The sequence below is a fragment of the Poecilia reticulata genome, linkage group LG5 (genome assembly GCF_000633615.1).
Source record: "Poecilia reticulata strain Guanapo linkage group LG5, Guppy_female_1.0+MT, whole genome shotgun sequence".
Lineage (NCBI taxonomy): Eukaryota > Metazoa > Chordata > Actinopteri > Cyprinodontiformes > Poeciliidae > Poecilia > Poecilia reticulata.
Window position 1 is genome coordinate 11,715,605 of NC_024335.1, and position 23,221 is coordinate 11,738,825.

The following is a 23,221-nucleotide window of genomic DNA, read 5'->3' on the forward strand; positions in this document are numbered from 1 at the left end:
AATGGAACCATTAACTACAAAAATACATTTAAAAAACAGCCAATTTATCTAAAATTATGTTATAGCTCTAGACCTAATCAGCAGCTAGCAAATAAGACGAGGAATTAACAACATGAAAATAAATATTAACATTAAAATACATAAAAATGCAGTAAATAAATGCATATATGAAATATTTGTATTGTTCAGTTTCTCAAGCTAATTCTTCATCCAAGAATATAAACTAATTCACACATTCAATGTACTGTAGATAACAAGCACAATAAGGACAAAACACCATCAAAGATCAGCCAATAAATACGAGAGTGGACTTCTGGCACATCCAACTTAATGAGCTCCATCCCTGGACTTTCTGGGCGTTGTTAACTTCAGCTGACATGGGCACTACAAATCCACCCAAACAACCAAATGGGACAATTTAAGCAATAAAACCTTCGCTGGAGTAACAACCTGCCAGATTATACCTTGTACCAATCAGTTCTAAAACAGGGAAGAGAAAGATGGAGAATGCATTCGGATCATCAAGTGTTATTTTCTTCACTCAATGTCGAATCGAAGAATTGTCCTGAGTAGTTTTTAATTCTAACTTTTTTTCACACTGAACACCAGCGTTTCTCAGATAACAGTTTATTATTTTTAGAGCAATAGTCTTCACTTTTCTCTACTTCTGCTTCATCTTCTAAAGTCTTTATGTCTTCTCAGTATTCTTTGGAAACCTCAGCCATTTATGAGATGCAAAAACAGTGTTTATTAGCTTTAACTTACACATACCATTATGAGCATTTTGTTACAACAATGTAGTTCAAATATAGAATAGCTGCCCATTTTTGGACCATAATTTATTTATTTTTTTCCTTGGTTAGAATACAAACTTTTCTTGCCTGGTGGTAAAGCACTACTTTGTCAGACATTACAGTCATATTGTAATAGCCCTATTGATATGTATATTCAATTTATTACTTTCTTGTGTTGTTTATATGCATCCGTGCAACTTTAAGTGGTTTTATATCATTTGAGCTTTGCAGTGTATTTTTCTTGTCATGTTAAACACAGTTTGCATTGCAATGACCTGTAGAATAGATTTCTGTTCTCCTCTTCAATAACTCTGAGGTGTTGTTCTTCTGTCTGTATTTAAAACTCTTTAAGCAGAAGCAGTAGTTTTTCCTAAATCGGGTTCACCGTCAAACTGGTTCTAAATATGGTGAAAATCTCTGTGGTGTAGTTCACAGATCGACCCCCTGCAGAACCTTGATATATCCAGCACCTGCATGTCATCATGCATGTAAGGAGTCATTTTTAATACATGGTTAATTACATTTTTGCTGCTTCTCAGGAGCACAAACACCTGCTCCGTTAGCTCAAAATGCAGCTTTTGAGCCATTTTCTTGAAATTATGCGCTGTGGATTTTCATTTTTGAGGCTTGCACAGGCAGAGCTCCTTCTATCTGTCAAACTCCGAAGCAGATCAAAGCCAAACCTCCACAGTAAAAAGGAGCAGTCTGCAGCCCACAGATCCTTTGAGATCTACAGCAGATGTTGGCAGTGTGAAGACTTCTTCCAAAGCTGCAGGTGGTGGAGGCCGTTCGTCGTGAAATGTGCGGTCAGTGTGTGGGCTGGACAGCTCTTTTCTTCACTCATTTTACCTGCCTCTCGACACCACAAAATCAGAACTGATAGTGGTATCTCTACTTTTCCTTTAACATTATACATTTATATCAATCCTTGACAGAGCACTTCTTAATTATTTTATGAATTATGATAATTTTACTTAGATCAGTACTAAGTGTACTAAGCTTTGATTCAAGCTTAGTACAAAAGTTTGTAAATATTGCAGGTTGCAGTACAAAACTGAAAGTGCTTGCACTATAAAGTTTTAGAAACAAACTTAAAGTGCGGGCCATCTTTTACAAATTAGCTGACAAACAGATTGCTTTGATGGGTTGTGTAGTTTCTGAAAATCCATTAAATACTGCTTAATGTATTTAAGGTAAGTAGGACTCCACAGTTTTAACTGGCAATCTTTATTTCAACACCAGTGTTTGCAAATAAAGTTTCTACACATCAGCAAAGAATTGCACACACAATTGAATACAAATGCTTGCCACACTTTTCAGAAATTCTATATGTAACATTTTTAAACTTTTTGTTGTTTTCCTTTAACTTCCATTGTGCACCAGGTGTTGGTTTGTCTCATAGCTTCCCAACCAAGTTCAAGTTTGTGGTTGTAACATGTAACAATATTAAACAGTTAAAATGCCTTGAATCCTTTTGCAAGACACTTAACATTTGCTGCATCTCAAACAAGTAAATCTGCATATCAGAACTTCCTGACACATAACAAGCGGCAATAATGTGCACCTGTCTTAACTGCACAGACGATCTGAGGTCTTTACAAGTGTAATTGCTATGTGACGCTGAGGAAGACAACACAACAATGCAATCTCAAGCAGGATAATCTGAATTTAAAAAGGAGGAGACATTGTTAAATAAGAAAGATGTCTTCCAGAAGAGAATGGTTCCTCCCTGTCTGCATTCATGTCACAATCCTAACATCAGTTTACACTGTCATTCCTTCACATGCTGCCCTGAGCACTGTAACAAGTCTTCAGGGGCAGAAGAGAGGGATGTCACTGACAATTTTGTAGCGCATCCAGCTCGATTGCTAATGAGATTTTTTCTCTGCCTTCGTGATGCAAATACAACAAGTCATTTTCTGCAAGAAAAATAATTTCTAATGAGACGTAGCTCACCACTGGTACCAAATAATATATCTAATGTATTTTCTTGGGCAAAACTAAATCAGGTGAAAGATCATTACTTTTTTTTTTTTTCAACTGTCAAATTTTTCCAATTTGTAACAATATTTTTGTTTCATGCAATGGAGTTTTAATGGGTTTGTGAGCATTAATTTGATGTTTACAGCGATCCTCCCACAGAAGGATGTGGACTTTCTCTATTGCCCAATAAACTGGGAGCAAATAAAATAAATTAACAATGAATAAACCATAAAACCAAGGTGATGCTTTCTGCTCATTTCACAGTCATAGATATGTACATAAATCTGCTTGGAGAATTGCTATATCTTGTTACCGATAATTAAACTGAAAATTTGTTTGATTTTTCAAAGTTTCTACAGCTCTGCTCCACTGTGATGAGAGTTAATATTTAACTAAAACTAATCTGTTCCTGCTCAAAACAATAAACAAAGAATCTGAATGAGAAAACTACTTCAAATTCAAAATGCATAAATGAGGTAGAGTGCACAAATTATCAGTAGAAACCTGAAAGACCTATTAGCTCAGTGAGAGAGATTGTAAAGAGTTGCTGCTATAATTTGTAAAAGTATGCCAGCAAAGAGCTTGAAAATCAGTACTCTGTATCCCGAATAACAGCTTTGAAAACAGATATTCAAAAGCAGTAAACGATTTTCAACAAAAGATTAAGCTTTTACTTCTTTACAAATACATTTTAATGACTGCAACACCTGAACAAAGGCATACGAGCATTAACTTTTGTCTGGACTGGAAGTAGGCTGCATGCCAATGACTTCAAAAGAGCTACGGCTTTTTTGTGAGTCAGAAATGTATTGATCCGATGGGAACAGACACATACAGTTAAGCTCAAAATGATTAATATCCCTGGTTGATGTAGATTAAACATTATTTTTAATTTAATTAAGAAGTTGGATTCTAACAGGAAATGAGATAAGTATCTCAAATGATGAAAACATTCTATCCATCCATTCATTATCTATACCCATCTGTCCTTGCTAGGGGCTATCTCTGAGGTGGAGTACACCCCAGACAGGTCTACAGTCCATCACAGTATATTTTAATTATGTGTGTTTTATTTTAAAAAACTGCATGTCGAAAACTCTGTGTGCTAATTATATCTGTATGGAAAAAGTATTGGTCTGCACAAATGAATCATGAGCCAACAAAATATCTTTTGGAAATGCAACTAGGAGCTGAAACAGCATTTATTTTAAAAATACACATTTTCTTACTAAGTACAAATCAGCGAGACCAATATCTAAAAACTATTTGTTCATTAGAACAGTGAAAATGAGTCCTGGTGCAGTGAGTAATTTATTATCTGAATAGAAAACTGAGTCACAAAAAGGCATCATTAAAGATGTAATTAACTTAAACCAGTGTTTCCCCACCCTGGTCCTCAAGGCACCCTGACCTGCATGTTTTAGATGTTCCCCTGCTTCAACACACCCCATTCAACTGCAATTCGGCAAAACCTGTTAATCAGCCATCAATTGAAATCATGTGTGTTGAAGCAGGGGAACATCTAAAACATGCAGGTCAGGGTGCCTTGAGGACCAGGGTTGGGAAACACTGACTTAAACAACATGTGGTTGCACAAAGTGTATATACCTTTGTAAAAACACAATTTATCTGTGACAAATAAATAAAAGTAAAATTAACCACTTCATAACTTTAATATGATGTGTGCTCTGTACTAGTAATCTTACTACTACTACTACTACTACTACTACTACTAATAATAATAATAATAATAATAATAATAATAATAATAATAATAATAAGCTTCTAGTCTTACTGGGTACACTCCTATCATCAGTTTAGCGAATCTAATAAGCTATAAATAAAATTCACCTGCAGTTGTTGAATATATTTTAATTTCTAAATGTTTGAGCTTGTGTGTTCTACGGGCTTATTCATGTAAATTGTTTTTACATTATTAATAATGTCAGTGTGATTTATGTTGCACAAAGCTTTGAGACTTTGTTTCTGTGAAAGGTACTTTATAAGTACACTTTACTTAATCACTTTTATCTGAGAATATAAATAATAAGAGAGAAAACATTTCTTTCACTCGTAGTTATTGCTTTGGTGAGTCTTTTGAATCATAATGACAACAGAAACTATCCAAATAACCCTGATCAAATATTTACACAGTCTGGTTCTTAATACTGTGTTTTAACGTCAATGACAGCTTCTACTCAAAAAGAGCAAACACAGTTGTTTGATAATAAATAGCTTCATTCAATCACGACTCATGAGTGAAAGACTAGATTTTCTACAATTTATATATTTTTTAAAAGCCTTTGTGGCATTGTGGCCTCTTTTTGCAGAGGGTCGTAAGAGGGTTAAAACCTGCATGTTATGTCTATATTTATTTATAAGCAAATTTTTTTATATATATAAAATTACAATTTTTTTTCCTATAAACCAGTCGTTTCCTCCACTTGCCTTCTTATTTACGGTGCACCTTTGTAGCCTGTGAAATACCAGGCAAGATTTAGAAGGTGTGGCCACTGAGACGGGGAGAGCAGAAGCAGTTCTCTAGTGTTAAACCGGGAATAACATGCAGCATCATCATCATCCTGCATTTACACAAGCCTGCGGAGATCCAGAGGTAGCAACACAAATTCTACAGCCTGATGGCCTGAAATACTGAAATGAAATTTCAGGGTATGAAAAGGTGCTGTGACTGAAGAAAGAAAAGGAAAGATTAATCATAGAACTTCCTTTCTTGATGGTTCTTGTTGTTATGGAAATGGTTCCGAGCTATTTTAACGTAAGAGGGTTAAAACCTGCTTGTTAGGCCTATAGTAATTTGTGCCTTGTACTGGCAAAGATTCTTCAGGTAGTGATGTTTACTGAAAGAGCCAGGCTGGTTTATTGCTCCTAATGCCATAATTTACATCCCACCTTAATGGAACCAAAGCCTCATATCTCCCCTTTTTAAACAATCAATGGAAATGAAGATTTTAATCTTCCTGACCACACAGCAGGCTCCGCTTTGCTTATAATGGTTATAGCTTTGACTTGCAGTTGCATGAGTAGCACTTTTTTTTTTTTACTGTTTCCATAATCAATATTGTTTCCTTTGCATATTTTGGATTGACAATGGAACTTTTATAGCTGGTTCAACATTTTCCTTTTTCTGTGATGAACCTTTGTTTGAATTCAGGCTGTGATGCACTTTCATGGCACACAGTGTGACTCCTGAACCCTCTAACAGAATCTGAAACATCTGTCAAAAAATATTCATAGCGTGACATTGTAATAATAAAAACCATCACTATCTGAGCTACAGCATGAAATATTCATTCAGAATGTAATGGGGGCTTCACCTTACATTTGGAAGCCCAAGAAGACACAATTTAAAATTGTACCTGTTATACCTGTCTGCACACCAGAGGCCCTCATTAAGGTAGGAAAACACGTTGATCAGCCCTGTTTGTCCAAACTGAATTCATTCAAAATTTAGATCCACTGAAATTAAGAAAAGAAAATATGGTCCAAACAACTACAAAACAATTCTCTTAATGCAAAACTGTTGTCTGCAAAGTTTTTTGTTATCTAGCTCAGTCCCATCAAAGCAATCTCAAATCAGAAAGTATTGCTTTGGCAGTTTGATAGCTTTTCAAGTCACAATTTCTACGTAGTGAACCATAAACAGGTACCTGCCACTTCCTGTTTGGTCCTTTATTCCCTTAAGCAAAATAAATCTACATACCATATTTTTATTTCAGCATCTGTATCTCTGTCGGCAGCTTGTGACATTCAGTCATTTTCACTGGAGTACTCAAATCCAAGATGAAAGCTTTTTCCCTCCTTATGATTGTATGTCTTTTGAATTTTTTAAACATGCAGGATGATGACATGCAAAGAGTTTCTGGTGGGGGAAACCATACAGATATTGGACCTCATAACTTTCTCTTCCCGGCTTCCTTGTCCTTTCTCTGCTGGCATTAAGAAGCCTACAGGTCTTGCCTTTTAATGAAAGGTGTTCATCATCACCTTGTCAGCAACAGTGTGTGACGACCACAGGTTGACGCCACTTAGTCTCCCTACGGGGAGCTTGTGCTGTCAAGTAGAATTTGCAGTTCTGCCATTTTAGCCCGACAGACGAACCAACCTGGACAGGACCAGAGAGTACGGCCTCTGAATGGGCCCTCCAGTTGTCTTCCAACTAAAAACGCTAACTGGAGTCCTGAGCTGTCCCCCATTTTGCTGTGGAAGCCACTCTGTGTTTACACCAACAGATAAATCTGAGTGTTCCTTTCACCGTCACTCATCTCCTACTACATTACATCACAATTCTTAAAATTCCGCAAAAGGTCATTGTGGAAGAGACGCCTGGTTTCTGCTTGGCTTTCACGAGCGAGTGCCTTTTGCTTTGCCCCAGTTCCTCTGCCTGGTTGAGCCCTGATCACAGGCATAAGGGGGGGTTACTGTAATGCCAACTGACATCCCGAGAAGTTGCGAGTGCTTGGAGGGCTGCATGGGCAAGCTGGGCAGAGGGTGTTGGTGGCAACAGAGAGGCAGAGGCTGTGGCTCAAAGGGGCCCTAAGAATCCTTCTAAAGAGCTCAGAGATGTCCAGGCCAATGCCCATGGAGGGGCATGGGGGGAGATGCTGACAAAGCTTCAACAAGGCAGGGGGCGGAGGGATAGGCAGTGAAAATGTGTACCAATTCCTGGAATGCTTCTAAATTCAACACATCATCCTGTGATCCATGCTATGATTTAGACACACCACAATCTAATTGCCCTTACTGTAGATTATGTGTAATTACAACCATTTTCTCTGAATATTTCACCAGAGGCAACAGCTGAAATAGTATCTAGCTGTTTTTGGTATTTTCTTCTTTTACTTGTCCACTGCAGCCTATTACATCATTTCAGTTTCTGTCAGCTTGGTGTAATCGCTGACACTGAAACATCCTGCATTATAAACTTTTGACCTGCTACCACTCTCAGCGCTCTCACAGAATTCTGTGTTTGACCTTAAAGAGTTTTGGCTAACCATCCTGAAGCCGTGCTGCGAGATACTGAAGCCTCTGTTTCTTTGGACAATACTTTACTCAGTCCTCAGGAAGCTTTATTATGCTCACTATATTCAATAAGTCCTTCTGACTTCCAGTTGTGTGCCATATTTCATCTCTGCTCTGACGAATGAGTTTCCCGACAGTGAACATGAGGAATGCAAAAAGACTCAATGGGCACGTCTGGAGGGGGGCGGCTTACCCACAGAAGATCTCAGCAGTGGCGATGAATGCATCAGAAAACACTGCTGTAGGCAAGCATAAGTCAACAGCGCCTAATGTGAGCCCTTGGTATGCACGATGTTAAATAGATTGTGAAAATGCTCTTTTCATGACTAAGATGGAGCTTTTCATTAATCTCAAAACTGAACCTGCCTCCGCAAAACAACGAGGATCCCTCGCAGGGAAGACAAAACACCCACGTTGGACTAAAGGGATCTCAGAAGAGCTCTCATCGAGCCCATGGGCTCTCTCTCCATGCATCTACCCCCTTTAGGGGTGCGTGCATTTGTGATTTGCAGTCGCATGAAATGAGTTCAACGTGTAGCATGTTGTAACAATTGTTTTCAGTCTGAGCATGTATGATTTTTCTTGTACTGACCTGTAAGTGTGCGTGCACGCCTCTCAGTAGCATCTACATATGGTTTTTTAGCTCTACATGCAAAGTGTAGGTGGACGGGGTTAAGACAGAGATTCACACAACTCGGTAAATAATATTCCATCTTTAGCGTGTACAAATGCCACAGTTAGTTGGAGGTGTAGTGTTTTCATTTTATTTTTGGAACGCCTTGTTAGTGTTAGCCACGTGCTGAAGATTAAAAGACCACGGTTCAGAGAACACTCTGGTGTGTACGTAGAGATAAGTCTGATGACAAAAATACTACTGCTGTACATTATTTTAACACGTTTGTTCCTTCACTTCTCTCCAGGGTTGGTTGTTTTCACACTATCGAAGCTGAAAGAAAGCTCGAAGAAGAATGCATGTGCGGGTGACATGTTCAAATTCATTTACAGACACAATCAGAAAACAGAATTGCAGTTTACAAGTTCCAGCTGAGTAAGATCATCCCTTAAATTGAATCCCACCAGTTCGCCTTTGTGGGGTTGCTTGCACATCTGCGCCGGTGATTACAAGTTTTACTTTCATACACAGGTGCCCCTGATAGCTCTAAACGGCAAAGTGCAAATTCAAAATGAAGCAGGTTCCATATGTCAAAGTGTCATCCCGTCATGCTCTGTTAAAAAGGTGGCAGAGACAGTTTAATCAGCCGTTGCAAAGTTAAATGAATCACCACAGGCCATCAGAGGATTCAGGCTTCGCCTTAGTGCCCAGAGATGCTAATTTTAGGGTATATCAGCCTTATAGCCGCCATAGAGCTCCGTCTATGTGCTCTCAATTCTCCCGATCCTGCAACACACTAATCTCATCAGAGCAACCCCAGCAATCTATTTCTGAGCCAAGTCATTTTTTTGAGTCAAACGCCTTCCTTCCAGCCGGCAGAGTGTATGAGAACCTGTGCTGTCCCCATGTAAAAGCCCAGGGTTCCATTTGCAATGCACATGTCTGAGCCAATAATTGCAGCCACTTTATCAACACCCATGTTGATAAGTGATGGCTGCGAAGTGATCTCGATTTCTACAGCAGGAGTCCAGAAAACAACCTAAAATCCACATCTACCTCCATCAAACCTGTGACTTTTTTTTTCATATTTTTTTGGGAAAATGATGCTAAAAGCAGTGCATCAGCACAGCTTCATTGCAAATTTCTACCATCTGAACTGAAATCCACTCAATAAGCAGGTTGCTTAATGGCCAGCCTCAAGTTAAGCTCAAAAGTGGAAGACATAACGGAGATATTTTTGTATTATACCAAAAAAACAAATTGTGCATATATTTTACTACACATGAGCCTCCCTGATATCGCTGTGCGCAGAAGGTGCCTTCGTCACAAATCCTCGAGGGACGTTTCCACTTGAGAAGTAGATTACTCATGAAAATAACAACTAGAATAAAAGCAGCACTTCACAGCATTTTAACCACATATCATGAGGTTTTTGTGAAATAGTTGGCCAATTAAAATACAGAGTGAAAACTGGCATTTTTCATGCTATGTTGGACCATACAGCTTTAATGATCTTTGGCTGAGTCATTTCCAAGCTTAGGATGAAGTGTGCTGGAGGGGTGAAGAGAAATGTCATTAGAATATTGGATGTTTTAATGACATTGCTGAAACACACACAACTCTGGTGACAACCTTAGGTTCTGTAGAGTTTACATTTTTCTGAACTGTATGTCTCAAAGACCTTTAAAAAAATATGATCACAACAGATCAGTTCAAAAAACTCATCTGACAATAATGGCAAGTGTTTACAAATAAATATTATACTTACAAAACAAAATTTTTTTTAAGTATTTTGCTGCATTTTTTTTTCTTTTAGCATTTTCCACTCAAACTTTAATTTACAATACAAAGATGAAGGTAGATTTATAAATATTTGCATTCAGTGAATGGGCTAACTACTAGCAATATAATTGAGTAACATCGCACTGCTCGTTTATGCATTAAAACACCAAAGCGTTTTGTTGACAAGTACAGGTTCTTCTTTGTATTATGCCGTCAAAATTAAAAATAAAGAGTTGGTGAAAAAAACCTTCAAACATGTCCAGTTTGTATTCAGAGCTCATAACGTGTTGAAGGTTTTTCTTTAGCTTGAAAATTGGAAGTTCTGAGGTCAGAATGTGAATGTAATACAAATTAAAAAGCTGAAGGCGACTTTTTATTCAGCATTACTTCAGTCGGTCCTTGCCATTTCTTAAAGGTGCATCTAAAAAATTTGAATATCATAAAAAAAGTTAAAAATTTGTTGCCCCTCATTTTAGAAAGTGATCCCAGATATTATACAGATTCATTACACTTACAAAATACCTCAAGCTTTTATTTCTTGTCATTGCAAACGTTAGACTGCAATTGTTGCTGCTTCAGGTGGCTGAACTATGCATAAGATTTTGGGGGTAATCGCTTTTTCACACAGCAAAACCATGTAGATTTGAGATTTTAAGCCCCTTCTTTGAAAACTTTATATTATGATTGCTTGTGTTGTCTTTGACTAATATTTAAATTTGAAACAGTTAAGTTTGACAAACAGCCAAAAAAGTCAGGAAGGGGACAAACACTTTTTTACACCACTGTACACTACGTCTGCCAAGAATAAATCACATTTATAGCATTTTTTTTCCCAACTGCACAGGAAACAATTTATAAGATGGAGGATTTTCTAATGAGGGCTGTTACCTTAGACTAAATTAAAACACCAGTGACAATAAATATAATTCAAGAACAGATAGGTTATATTTGCTTAATATATGAACTATTTGCTATATTTGAAAAGCACAGTTTATTTGTAAGCACTGAATATATCTACTGGTCTTTTGAAAAATGTCCCCAGATCATTTTTTTATGTTTTATGTCAATAAGTTTTTTTTTTCTAAAGATGTGCCCTTAATTTAGTGCTCTTCCCCCAAACACATGTAAAAATAAATAAATAAATAAAAACATACAGCACATATCCTGGATAAATTACTATCAGCAGAAAATCTGGTGTTTTCTGACCTTCAGTGGGTTAAGGTCTCCTCAGCTACAAGAATATCGACATTTACTCTCACCATTCGGTGAAAATAGAGAACCAACCAAGCAACAAAAAAGTGAAATACTCCCTTTCGACCTGATGTTAAGTTACTAGCGGAACAAACTGGAACCCGAGCTGTAAAAGAAGAGATATGATAAATAAGTGGGAACAGTATGTATCACTATTATTACAAAGAACTGAGGAAAAATGATAGGGTGTATTTAAAGACGAGCTTTTGATTCAAAATGAGCACGAACAGAACATGCAGAGTGCACTTCATGATTACACAGTTCTCACCCACATTCAGAGGTGGAAAGTGCCACCCATCCATCCATCCATCCACCCATCCATCCATCCATCCATCCATCCATCCATCCATCCATCCATCCATCCATCCATCCATCCATCCATCCANATCCATCCATCCATCCATCCATCCATCCATCCATCCATCCATCCATCCATCCATCCATCCATCCATCCATCCATCCATCCATCCATCCATCCATCTATCTATGGTTACCCATATGGTTCTTGAACAAGGAGTATGTGTTGGCTTCTTTTCTATTATTTCATTATGCAAATGCATCACAGGGGAAACACTGAAATCAGCAAACATTACACAACCGTGCAGGAATAGCAGGAAAAGAAATTACAAGTGATAGTTTGGGAAAATAGGATGCAACAGCTAAAGGTAATATCACCAGTGACACATCTCTCATTCTCAGCCAAGCCTCTCATCTCTGGCATCATTGTGAATGTCATTCTTTGGGTAGAAAAGGAAGAGGACTGAAATAGGCTCAGCACAAAAGTCTGCGGCCGCTTTGTTTGTTGCGGCCATAATTTTGTGTAAAGAAAAGGCTGAATTTGTTTTTGTTGCTCATTAATATACAGCCTTTAGCTCCGTGGATGACTCCATGTGTTTATGTCAGGAGATTTATTCGTTTAAACACGGACATAGAAAAAAGCATAGAGAATAGGTGGTCTGGAGAGTTCAGCAAAGAAAATGAAGCAAGACTAAGGTTAACAATGAAAAGTAACATAGATAGATGCTTTTCAGAATTGCTCTTTGGGTCCCTGTAATTAAAACAACAATCAAATGAAAACCTCCAGTAATGTTTTAATGTGTTTCAGATAGTGAAAATATGTCACATGGAGAATAATTCCTGAAACTGTAGTTTGAAATATTTGAGAGATTTATTATTATTTTTTTGTCTAACAAAGACACACTCACAATGAAAAATGGGCTGAGGAAAAGACGTGTAAGGATTAATTACCTGAGGAAACTGAAGCACAGTTTAACATCAGAATGTATAAAAGCCATTATTTCACAGAGCAAAGTGTGTCATTATCCCTTCACAGTGGTGAGATACCTATAGTTTTTGCAGGGTATGCTTGAGACAGGACTCATTAATCTGGCAAACTGAGAATAAAAGAAAAATTTAGGTTTCTTGCATGTTATTACTGCTGTGAATACCAACACTGCATCTTATCTAGCTTTTCATCATGTTTTGATCCCGGAGTGAACCCAAAGTGTTCCCACTACAATAACAAAATCTCTGATTTTCCATGCACATTCACATTCACACCACAGAACAATCTTGAGTCACCAATTAATCCGGCTTTCAGGCTGACATTTGAACCCTTTCTGCATGTTAACTACTAAGCTGCCACATTGTTTTTGGAATCCATGTCTAAAACAGGCAGTCCTTTTATTTATTTATTTTACAAAATATTATATCTAAGAGAGTGAATAAAACTTTTTAAAAAGTGTTTAAATTTGGAATAACCAAAGAAAAACGGAGGGAAAAAAATAATCTCAGTCTGAAAAGAGTGCAAAATATATACCCTTCTTGTATTAACGGTCTCTTTTAAAAAATCCTGTATTTGAGCTGTGCTGCCACTGTTCCATCATGCATAGTTCAGAAGTATTAAATAAATAACAGAATACACACGTACAGTTGTCCTCAGATGGATTTACGACCTACGTACCCCACCTCTCACCAGACCACCAGAAATGTCTGTCTCCCTGCCACGATGCACTGATGCAGTAATTAGTGCAAAAAAAGCCTAGAGAAAGAACTGCTAAGTCCACTGTACAGTACATGGATGTCCTTTTAGCAGTCTTTTAATTCTGTATTAAAAATACTTCTTCCTTATGTTATATTCAATGAAATTGAATTGTGGATTAGCTGTAGGCCATAATTATCTAAATTACCAGAAATACACATATGAAATACATCAGTCTATATTTATAAATCTATGCAATATAAGATTTTACATTTTAATTACCTGATTAAAAAAATTACTTGAATTATTACTTTTTTAGGCACACTTGTTTATAAGCAGACATAAATGTTAAACTTTATTTTTCCTTATACAGTCCAGTATGAAACACCACCAGAAACGGAGACGTTTCCATTTACTGTCCATCCGTTTCATCTTCCCCTGCTGCAGAGCTTGTAGGGTTTCCACCGTGATGTTTCCTTGTAGCCCCCTCACAGAAGGAAAAGTGAGCATGTTCCACTCATTCCCAGCAAATCTAGACCTGTGGGCAGATGAATGCAGCTACCTATTGCACCATTTTTTGAAAATGCGGTTGTAGCAGTGATCTTGGCTGCCCTTTTTACTCAAAATGCAGTATTTTTTCTGCTCCATTGTGGCCCGCTGAGGCCACTTAGACTGGAAAAAGTAAAATTGAAAGTGATATCCATTTCTACTCTATGATGGGGGCTACTGCTGCCTGTATATGTGAATAACTTTGGTGCAAAGAGTAGTACCTCTTTTGGCAAAAATATAAATAAATAAATAAAAATCCTCAGACAGATTTTCATAAAATATTGACGTAAAAAAAACAAGTATATGCCTTTATTTTTTATTAGCTTTTTTCAGAGCTATTGCTGCAGTGCAGGAATTTCAAAGTTGAGCCATTCATTTCATCACAGGTAGTAGAAGGTAACAAAGTTTATTTAGCTATGTATGGCACTAAAATAGAAGGCACTAAAAGAAATATACATTTGAAAAAAATATTTTACATTTATTGTACTTGATAGCTAAATAATGCATCTTCACTTGCAAAAGTGTGCAACTTCTCTTCAAGACTATTCAAAGATCAAAAGGCTAGATACTATTTGATTGGAAAAAAAGACTTTTGTTGTAAACTGACAGTCAAAATTTAATTGACATTAAAGAGCAGCTTTTTACTTAAATCACACATATTTATTGATTTCAGTAAATATTCGTATAATCATCACTGGATTTCATTGGAATTAAAAATCAAAAAGTAAAATGAAAATGAAATGTATCTCAGGTCTACTTTTTTTTCTTTCTGTCTGCGATGGTTAGAGAGTTATTCAGGGAATTCCTAATAAGAGAGGAAATGAGAAACAGAAAGTGTCCCTGCGAGTAAAACTGCATATCAAGTAGTTCAAGCCAATACTTCAAACTCCAGCAGCTCCAGCTGTATAAATAATAACCAGCTATTAGTCACCGGGACAAAATCAGCATGAGAAATTACAAGTTAATACCGTGCCGTCCAAAAAGGAGGCCCACTCCTTGAAATATTTCAGATTTTGCCATGTTACAACCACAGATTTGAATGAATATTATTGGATTTAATATGATAGACCTGCAGAGAGTAAAGTATAACTGTGAAGTGGAATGAAAAGGAACTATAGTCATCGATTTTTGTACTCAGTAAAACTCTCGAAATACTTTTGTATTCAGCCATTTTAAAATTCACCTGGAAATAAAATCCAGCATCCACCGATTGCATTCAGAAGTCACTGAATGAATAAATAGTTCACTTGTGTGTAGTTTCATCTTAGTATAACTGCAGATATTGTATCTATTAGAGGTAAACAACATCAGTGAACATACAGTATCATGAAGACTGATGAATACAACAGAGAAATGGTTTTGGAAGAGTTTAAATCAGGGTTGGTTATAAAACAATATCCAAATTTTACTCAGGGCAACGAAATACCACACTTTTCATATTTTCATTTACTAAAATTCCTGAAATTTTGTTGTCCTTGCCTTAAAAAATGCAGCTATTGCACGACACAAAGGGAAATAATTCAAAGGGTATGAATACTTCTCATGGTTGTTAATTATTTTAAATAATTCTTACAGTTTTATGTACTCTTACTTGGCTAAATTACCATTCCTGTGTAATTGGCAGTTATTTCAACAATACGGTCTAAAAATAGAAAATACTTTGAATCTGCAATCGTGTTGAGGTTCTATTAAAGAATAGATGCAAGACCATCATTTGTTTGTTAATGTAGGTATTGCACCTCCTCAATAGCTTGCACTTTGCAGGAGAAAACAAAACAATTGAGAAATAAAAAGAGTTGAATGTGAGAGTGGGTTTCTGTGTTTACAACAATGAACAATTTTGGATTCAATAATGATGCACCAATGCTTTTTTTTTAGGTACACCTCAACAGTTATTTTATGGTCTTTCAGTGCGGATGTCTGAGAATGAACTGACTGCAAAAAAAAACTGAATCTACATAAGGGAACATTGTAAGAACTCAGGAGAGGTACATTTTAAGGGATGGCAGAAGGTAAAATGGTTTGAAACCCTTGTGTAAGATAATGTGCATAATCCACTGCAAGGATGTTAAGTGCACTCATTTCACACTCCATTTCACACAATACCGCTTCAGGAAGAATGTTGATGACTCAGGAAACACGCAACATACCTTGTTTGCATCTTTTTTTGTTGATGTTTTCATATCAATGTTAACAATTTTCATCATTTTGACGTTAATATGGAATAAATGACTTAATAGAAATACAATAAGAACTAAAACTATGGTTGTGTGGGAGGATCTGTCTGATCAGTGGAGGCCAAATAACAAACACTGCATTCATAATTGACATTAAGCTGCTAAATTATGTACCTGTTGCTTTTTCACATTTAGATCCTTATACAATAGGAAAACTAGAACAATCAGAGAAAATACTGTCTGCTTATGTGAGATCTTGTTACGTGGAGAGAAAAAATCCATTAACCCAAGATAGAGTTCATTTCCCTGAATATAAACTACTCATTATCATAAGGAATAAACAGGTTTTCAGTACATGTCCATGTAAAGACTGTAACCATGCAAAATAATAAAAACAAATAGACAGGTTTAGGAAAACAAAAACTCCGGCATCTACCAGTCTAAAAAATAATTAACCATTTCTAAGGCTTTAGGACGTCAGCAGACCGTATACATCAGCCATGTCCCCCACGTCGCCTGTCTTTACTGTATGGAATCGCTTGGAAAACCTCCCTCGGTGAGCAGATGGCGTCTGCCAGGAGGAGGATGAAGCTGGAACCTGGGCTCCACGGTCTGTGCACACATTTTGCCCCACAAGCTTTCGTAAAAGGGGAACAATGCAGGTCTGTGGGGAATTTGACCACAGGTCTGTTTTGGGAAGCAGTGCACATGTTTGTTTGTTGTAGCCTGTCTGAAAGATCTGTGAAGCAGCTAGAGTAAAATCTTCGACGGCTTGGGAGTCTGTCTGAAAAGCTGGATCAAACGTCTCTATTTCTCCTAAAGAGATTTCAAACACTTTGATCATCATAGTTTCTGTGAAACGAATGCAACATGTTCATTATTTGACCTCTTTGCCAGTGGAGTGAAATGCAGAAAAGTCTGCATTTTGCAGGCTTGCTAATCCAGTGTGCTGCCGAGTCCTCCTGTATTATTAAACAGAGAATGAGGCTGTGCTACAGTATCTCTTCATAGCTCCTTACATTCTAGCACATGACATATTAAAGATAACTTCGCATCAGGCAAAGCAGAGGCCTTATTTGCTGAGTCTGCACTTGCTAAACTAACTCAGAGGACAAGATAAGCAAAGCAAAGCTTGGCAAAGTAAATCTAAGGCTGGTTGAAAAGCCTCCCTGCCAACTACACAATCTGCACCCAAAATATTCCCCTCAATCTCTCTCTTGGGGAGATTTCTTTGCATGCTTTGTTGCTAAAGCCAGGTAGGCTATCAGTCACTGAAGAACACAGCAACAAGAAAAACCCAACGCAAGACAGAAAATCCACCTCACGGGACCTCAAAACCTGGACGAGGCCGAATTAAAAGCCCTTTTCTGCTGAGTCTCACTTTTGAGATAATTATGCATTGATATGAAGAGCACTTCCCTCCTCGCCTGTAAGTTGAGGGAATGCATACAATGGCATATTTGGCTGTAATCATAGCAGCACCCCGCCATGAATTGAACCTGTGAGAGCACTACTGCACAAAGCTAATCTGTGGCACAGCAAAAAGGCCCCTGGGAGCACCTCAAAATGGAAACTAGTATTAAAACCAGGGTTTCCTTGTGTGTCAGGCATTTACTCATTTTATAAACCCTGACCATGAACTCTAGCCCTTGGTTACATGCCTTTAGACCAAGCATAGCAGGTGCAAATTTGGTATAAGATACACCACTGTCAACAGAACAACCCTTTAAAGTTAGCTCTGGTTTGCAGCTTCAGCACTGCCTTGTGTTAGGCTTGTATTAATAAGAGGTTGCACATCTGCACATCTCCAGTGATTGGCAACCCTTCACCACCTCCAACGCGCTCTCAGAGAATACCACCCAAGCACTATAGGGTGCCCCACCACCCACAACCCCGCTCCCCTCTCCTGCCCTCGGCTTGATTCAACTTGTTCTTGAGGCTGACAGGGGGGACCCGAGGTGAGAGGTGGGGGATGAGATGAGATCAGATCTTGGGGGAGATGCTGAGGAAGCGGCGGTTTGCGCCCTTTCAGATTCAAACAGGATTGGTTCATGCACAAAGAGAAGATTCATCCACGGTTAATCAGGTCGTTCAGAACTGTAACTATAATTATATGAAGACCCCGCGGCTGCAGCAGTTTCCACGTTGAGTCATTCTTTTATCATATTTTGTGAGACTTCAGGCGCCTCTGCAGCGCAGCGAGGCACAGAGCTCCACGCATAACGCTGCGCCTTAGCACGCTAAAGAAAAAAAAAATCAATACACTTACAGTTCAGGGCGTTGCACTGCTTTCAAACCCAATGCGCGGGTTTACTTTGCACAACTGATCTAAATCTGTTAGCTGCTAGTCACTTAAAGACGCATTCAAATGTTTTAGGTGGTTCGCACATTGTCATGTAACCCAAACGACCAGAAATGCGCACATCAAACATCTGCTTTGACAGTTAGGTAGATTGAAGTCACGATGCTTTCTACACATTTGATTACAATAAATAGTGTTTGTTGTTTGTTTGTATTTTTTTTTTCTGTACTTACCCAGCTCTCCTGCCCACGGGGAATCTACATGGAGTGACCCATATCCAAGGAAAAAACGTTCATTTTTGTTTCTGCTGGAATATTAGGAGAATAGAATGTTTCCTGAAAAACTACGGTTGTGCTTTCAGTGAAAAAATACTGTAACTCAATAGTATCCAGCGGGAATCCAAGCGCATTTCGAGGCTGCGTCGATCTCCGGAATTCATTGCGAGCGCTGTCCACGAAAAAGTGGTGCTGAAAACTCCTCAAGTCCCAACTTCAGGCTTTGTTCGAGTGAGGAGGGGGAAGGCAGGTCCGGTGGAGCCACTCGCCAACGCTTTTCCAGCGAAAAGGGCATCAGATTTTTTTTCAACTGGATAAAACAGGAGAGGAGCGCATATCCGACACCCGAGGCGAGAGCATACACTCTCCAACTGATAGACTGAAGACTGCGTGCGCTCCGTGCACTGGATGTGATTGATGTTAAATGCAACCCCAACCCACCGCCTTCATCGGGAGAGGAAGCACAGCATCGCTGAATGGGAGAAACGTTTGAATGACAAACTGCAGAATATCAACAGCACTTTGCCGACGTTTTAATCAGTAGCTGGCATGTAAAAATATTAATTTTGACATTGATTTCAGCACCTCGTCCCTTCTCCTCGAGCACTGCCGGACCTCATTGCATCTGTCCGTGTCTACGGATCAGTTGAAACCATGTGAACTATGTGTAAAAGTGTAGCTACATGACATCTTGCGTGATCATGTTGAATCAAAATGCATCAAACTCATAATTAACACGCTGCATGGATAAACTAACGAATTCATTTTTGAGCTCCTAATGAAACAGGGCTGGTTTTATTGTTTCCACTATGTCGGTTGTGGCTCGTCACGCACGTTACAGGTGTTGCCGCAGCCTATGCAGTATGTCGAGCCTCAAAGCGGTTGGGATGCTGTGCGTAAACCATGACGAACATATCAAGTCCAATCACTGAGTGCGAAAACTCAATCTGGACACTATAGGTTTGTGTTTTGTAAGTGTGCGTGTGGGATGCCACACTCTACAGCCTGCTTGTGAAATGATGTCCGACGGCATGCCTCTGTGTGTCCAATATTATTCTGGGGAAAAAAGAAGAAAAAAAAAAGATAAATTACTTTTTAATCAAGCTTGGCTTAAAACTACTTAATGTTATTACGTGATTGCAGTTATGTTGTAGTTTGGTGTAAAAAAAAAAAAAAAGAAAAAAAAAAGGGGGAAAAAAGACGTTCTTGTCTTTTTTTCTTAAAAATTGGCTTCTGTGCAGGACTGTTCCAAGCTTGCATGACGTTATTTGAGGGCCCACTTCCTGCAAAGCATTCCACCACGGTTCTTGAGAAAACTTTGGATATTTAGTCTTTCAAGTGGGATAAAATATTTTAATATCTTGAAATATTGCTGTTTGTGTACCAAGCATGCGTGATTACCTAGAAAAAATGTAGAGGGTAATCATGGCTGTAAGGCTTACTTGAAGTTTTGAGGAAAATATAAAAATCTTGCCTGTCTCAAGAAAACTTATATTTCAGACAGACACTGGAGTACTTCAAACAAAGTACAAAAAAAGACCAGTGAGCTCTAGCTCCATTCTTCAGTGTTAAACCACTTCATCAAGTAATGCTTCAGAATCCTGATTTGGGGGGAAGTTTAATGTTTTGTTCACAGAAAAACGGGGGTAAAAAAGGCTACAGGAAAATTAAGTAATGCTAGATTTAATAGGGATGCATGATATATTGGCACCAACATTGGTATCAGCTGATATTAGGAATTTTTTAACATATCGGTGTCGGTCTGATAAATAAAACTGGGCTGATATGAACAACCAATATTTATTTTTATCTGTTTCTGATGGTTTTTCTCCAAAGGTGCCAAAACCGCAGTGAAATATACATAACATCGGTAAATATAGATTATTGCTCATGACAGTAGTATTAATATTGAATATTGATTTCAGGCCAAACTTTGTGTTGGTGCATCCCTAAGCTTTGCGTAGCACTTATAAGCGCTGTTCTCATTGGTCAAAGTGTTGGAGCATCATATCCAGAACAAACAAGCAAGAACAAAAACTGAAAAACAAATAAGCAACAAGAAAAATTCAAACGAAAGTTGAAATCATACACCCACAAGCAGCATGTATACCAGACACATGAAACAAACACAATAATTTAGTTAGAAATATGTGTAGGCTTGGAAGGCCAAACTAACAAAACAAAAATTTTAACACAGACTTAAGGATCAGGACAAAAGGAGCACAGTAGGGAGAAAAGGGTCTCACCAACACGAAGCAACAACTGAAAAGACTTTGTCTCTTTTGTGCTTGAGACATGATTTAGTCACACAGAGGTCAAGTTTGTTGATTTGAACACTCTGAAATAAAGTGTTAAAGATGTTTAAAAGGAGAATAATACAAAATTATTCCATCAATATGTTTTCCAAAGAGCTTGTTTTGCAGATTAAAAGCACCTTTATAAAAAAAACAATCTTTAAACAGGCAATAAACAACATTTAAATTAGATTAACATTTCTGCATTAAGGTTTTCTTCTAGTAGTCTGATGTAATATTGTAATCCTGTGTTTTCATTAGCTGTAAGTGTGAACACATAATTAATGGCAATGAAGGCTTGGAAACATCAGTCTGTGTGTAATGAATCTATAATGTGTTTCACTTAACGAATTAAGTTACTGAAGTGAATGAACTTTTCAGTAATATTACAATTTAGTGAGTGTAACTGTACACAAAGGCCAAAAATACATCATCCATTCATTTCCCCATTTCCCTGCTTGTCCTTGCAGGGTTGTGAATTTTAAAGTAGACAGGGAGCCAATGCAGAGGACACGAATGATGAGCTCATACAGAAGTCATAAAAGACTATTTATTGATTGTGAGATGCTAAAAAGGATTTACATTTTGTGATTATTCTTAGCTGATGGTTGCTATTTTTGGTGGAATGTTGATCTAAAGGGAGATCTGAATCTAAAATAACTTTCAAGTTTTCCACTTGAAGCTTGAGCTCTGGAGTAATGGAACGAGATATGAGATAACTTGTTGGCCAGGCTGCTAGCAGAATGATGTGGGCCAAATCGTGAAACCTCAGTTCTGTTGCCGTTTAGTTTAATGAGGTTGTTTTCTATCCGTTCTGTCGTTTCATTAAGGCTGAGGAGGAGAGATTGAGCACAATACAAAGATGTTTTGAGAGAGGTACAACAATGTTTTCAAGTGAGAGCACAGACGAAATGGACACGGGATGTCCCCCAAAGCATGAAGAGCAGATATTGGCTTAATATGCAAAATGGTCTTGTTTTTGGATACATGAGATCTACCACTCAAGAGCTGAGTCATTATGATCAACCCAATGCTTCAGGAGGATAATGTGACAAATACCTTTGACTTGTTAATCCACTTAAACGTTGTCACTCTGCATGAAATTATGCCCACAACCTACACATAAGAACAAATCACCACTAATCATTAACTTAGGCATTTAAGCATGCCTCTCATTATGTCACTTTAAAATGTCTGTCTTGGCTCTGGCGACAAGCAGGAGGTCCCTAAGCAGCCGTACAGTTTGCTTATTCCTCAGGCCGGCTCTGCTACAGTGGCCGCTGCTGTCCCGATTGGCTCATCTCCCTGGTGATAATTGAGCCGTTGCTTTCTCAGATTTGTGCAGCTGCTCCTTTTGCCTTCCTGATCACAGGCCGGAGTGTTGTGTGGAGCCTTTCACAGGTCTGAGTGGGTCACACCTGTGGAGTGCTGGACCCACTCCACCAGATCAAAAGAAAAGTGGAGGGAAGTGCATGTGTGTGTAGAAGTAAAGACTAGGGAGGTGGGGGTCCTTGTCTCTGAGGACCCTCGAGGCAGCTGAGCCTCTGAATATTCATCAGCACCTCTGCTGGAGCAAATTCCAGCCAAACGTTTGAGCTGACTATACACTCTGCTGAGCTGTGGTGTCGCCGTACAAGTCATGCAAAAGAATGACAGAGCTAGCTTGTGTACATTATTGAACAGCGTGCTCTACATCATTTTATTACTTGTCAAAACATTTGATTACCTCCATCTGTCAGCCCCTCAAACCAGCGTTCTGTTTCTGTTCAGCATGGTTAGCACAAATGATTTATTCAGCCATGGCGAATGAATGTAAAAGTTATTTCTTCCAGGAGGCCCATCGTTGCTTCACTTTGCTTCCTGCTAGCAGAGCTGTTGTTTTGTTGAACGTGTCTGTTGAGAGGATAACGTGTAATGCAGCTGAGTCCTCCCCATCCCTCTATGCAAGGCAAACTCTGGAGATTACTTGTTTCAATTAGCTATGGGGCGGAGAGAATTTAAGCCATGTTAATTCCAGTCACTAGTGAAAATCCAAGTCGAAAGGACCAGCCACTCAGGCATAATCGCCTGCCCCCAGACGTCTCCTTTTCCATGGAAACATTAAGGGAACAAATCAAAATGTAAATTCTAAGATTTGAAAAAATTACTTTATTGATGTCTTTCAGGAAAGAATGTAAGTT

General features: G+C 38.3%; 1 protein-coding gene across 2 annotated transcripts in view; it reads right to left on the reverse strand.

Annotated features, from left to right (window-relative positions):
• Window positions 1-19,577, reverse strand: part of LOC103464721 (metabotropic glutamate receptor 4-like) — a 177,370-nt gene extending 157,793 nt beyond the window's left edge. Inside the window, exon 1 of one of the 2 annotated variants that reach the window (XM_008409022.2) lies at window positions 18,706-19,577. The gene's annotated coding sequence lies outside the window, so the exon portion shown is untranslated. The remainder of the gene's footprint in view (window positions 1-18,705) is intronic. The other variant, XM_008409021.2, reaches the window with a different exon arrangement.
• Between the last annotated feature and the right edge of the window lie 3,644 nt (window positions 19,578-23,221).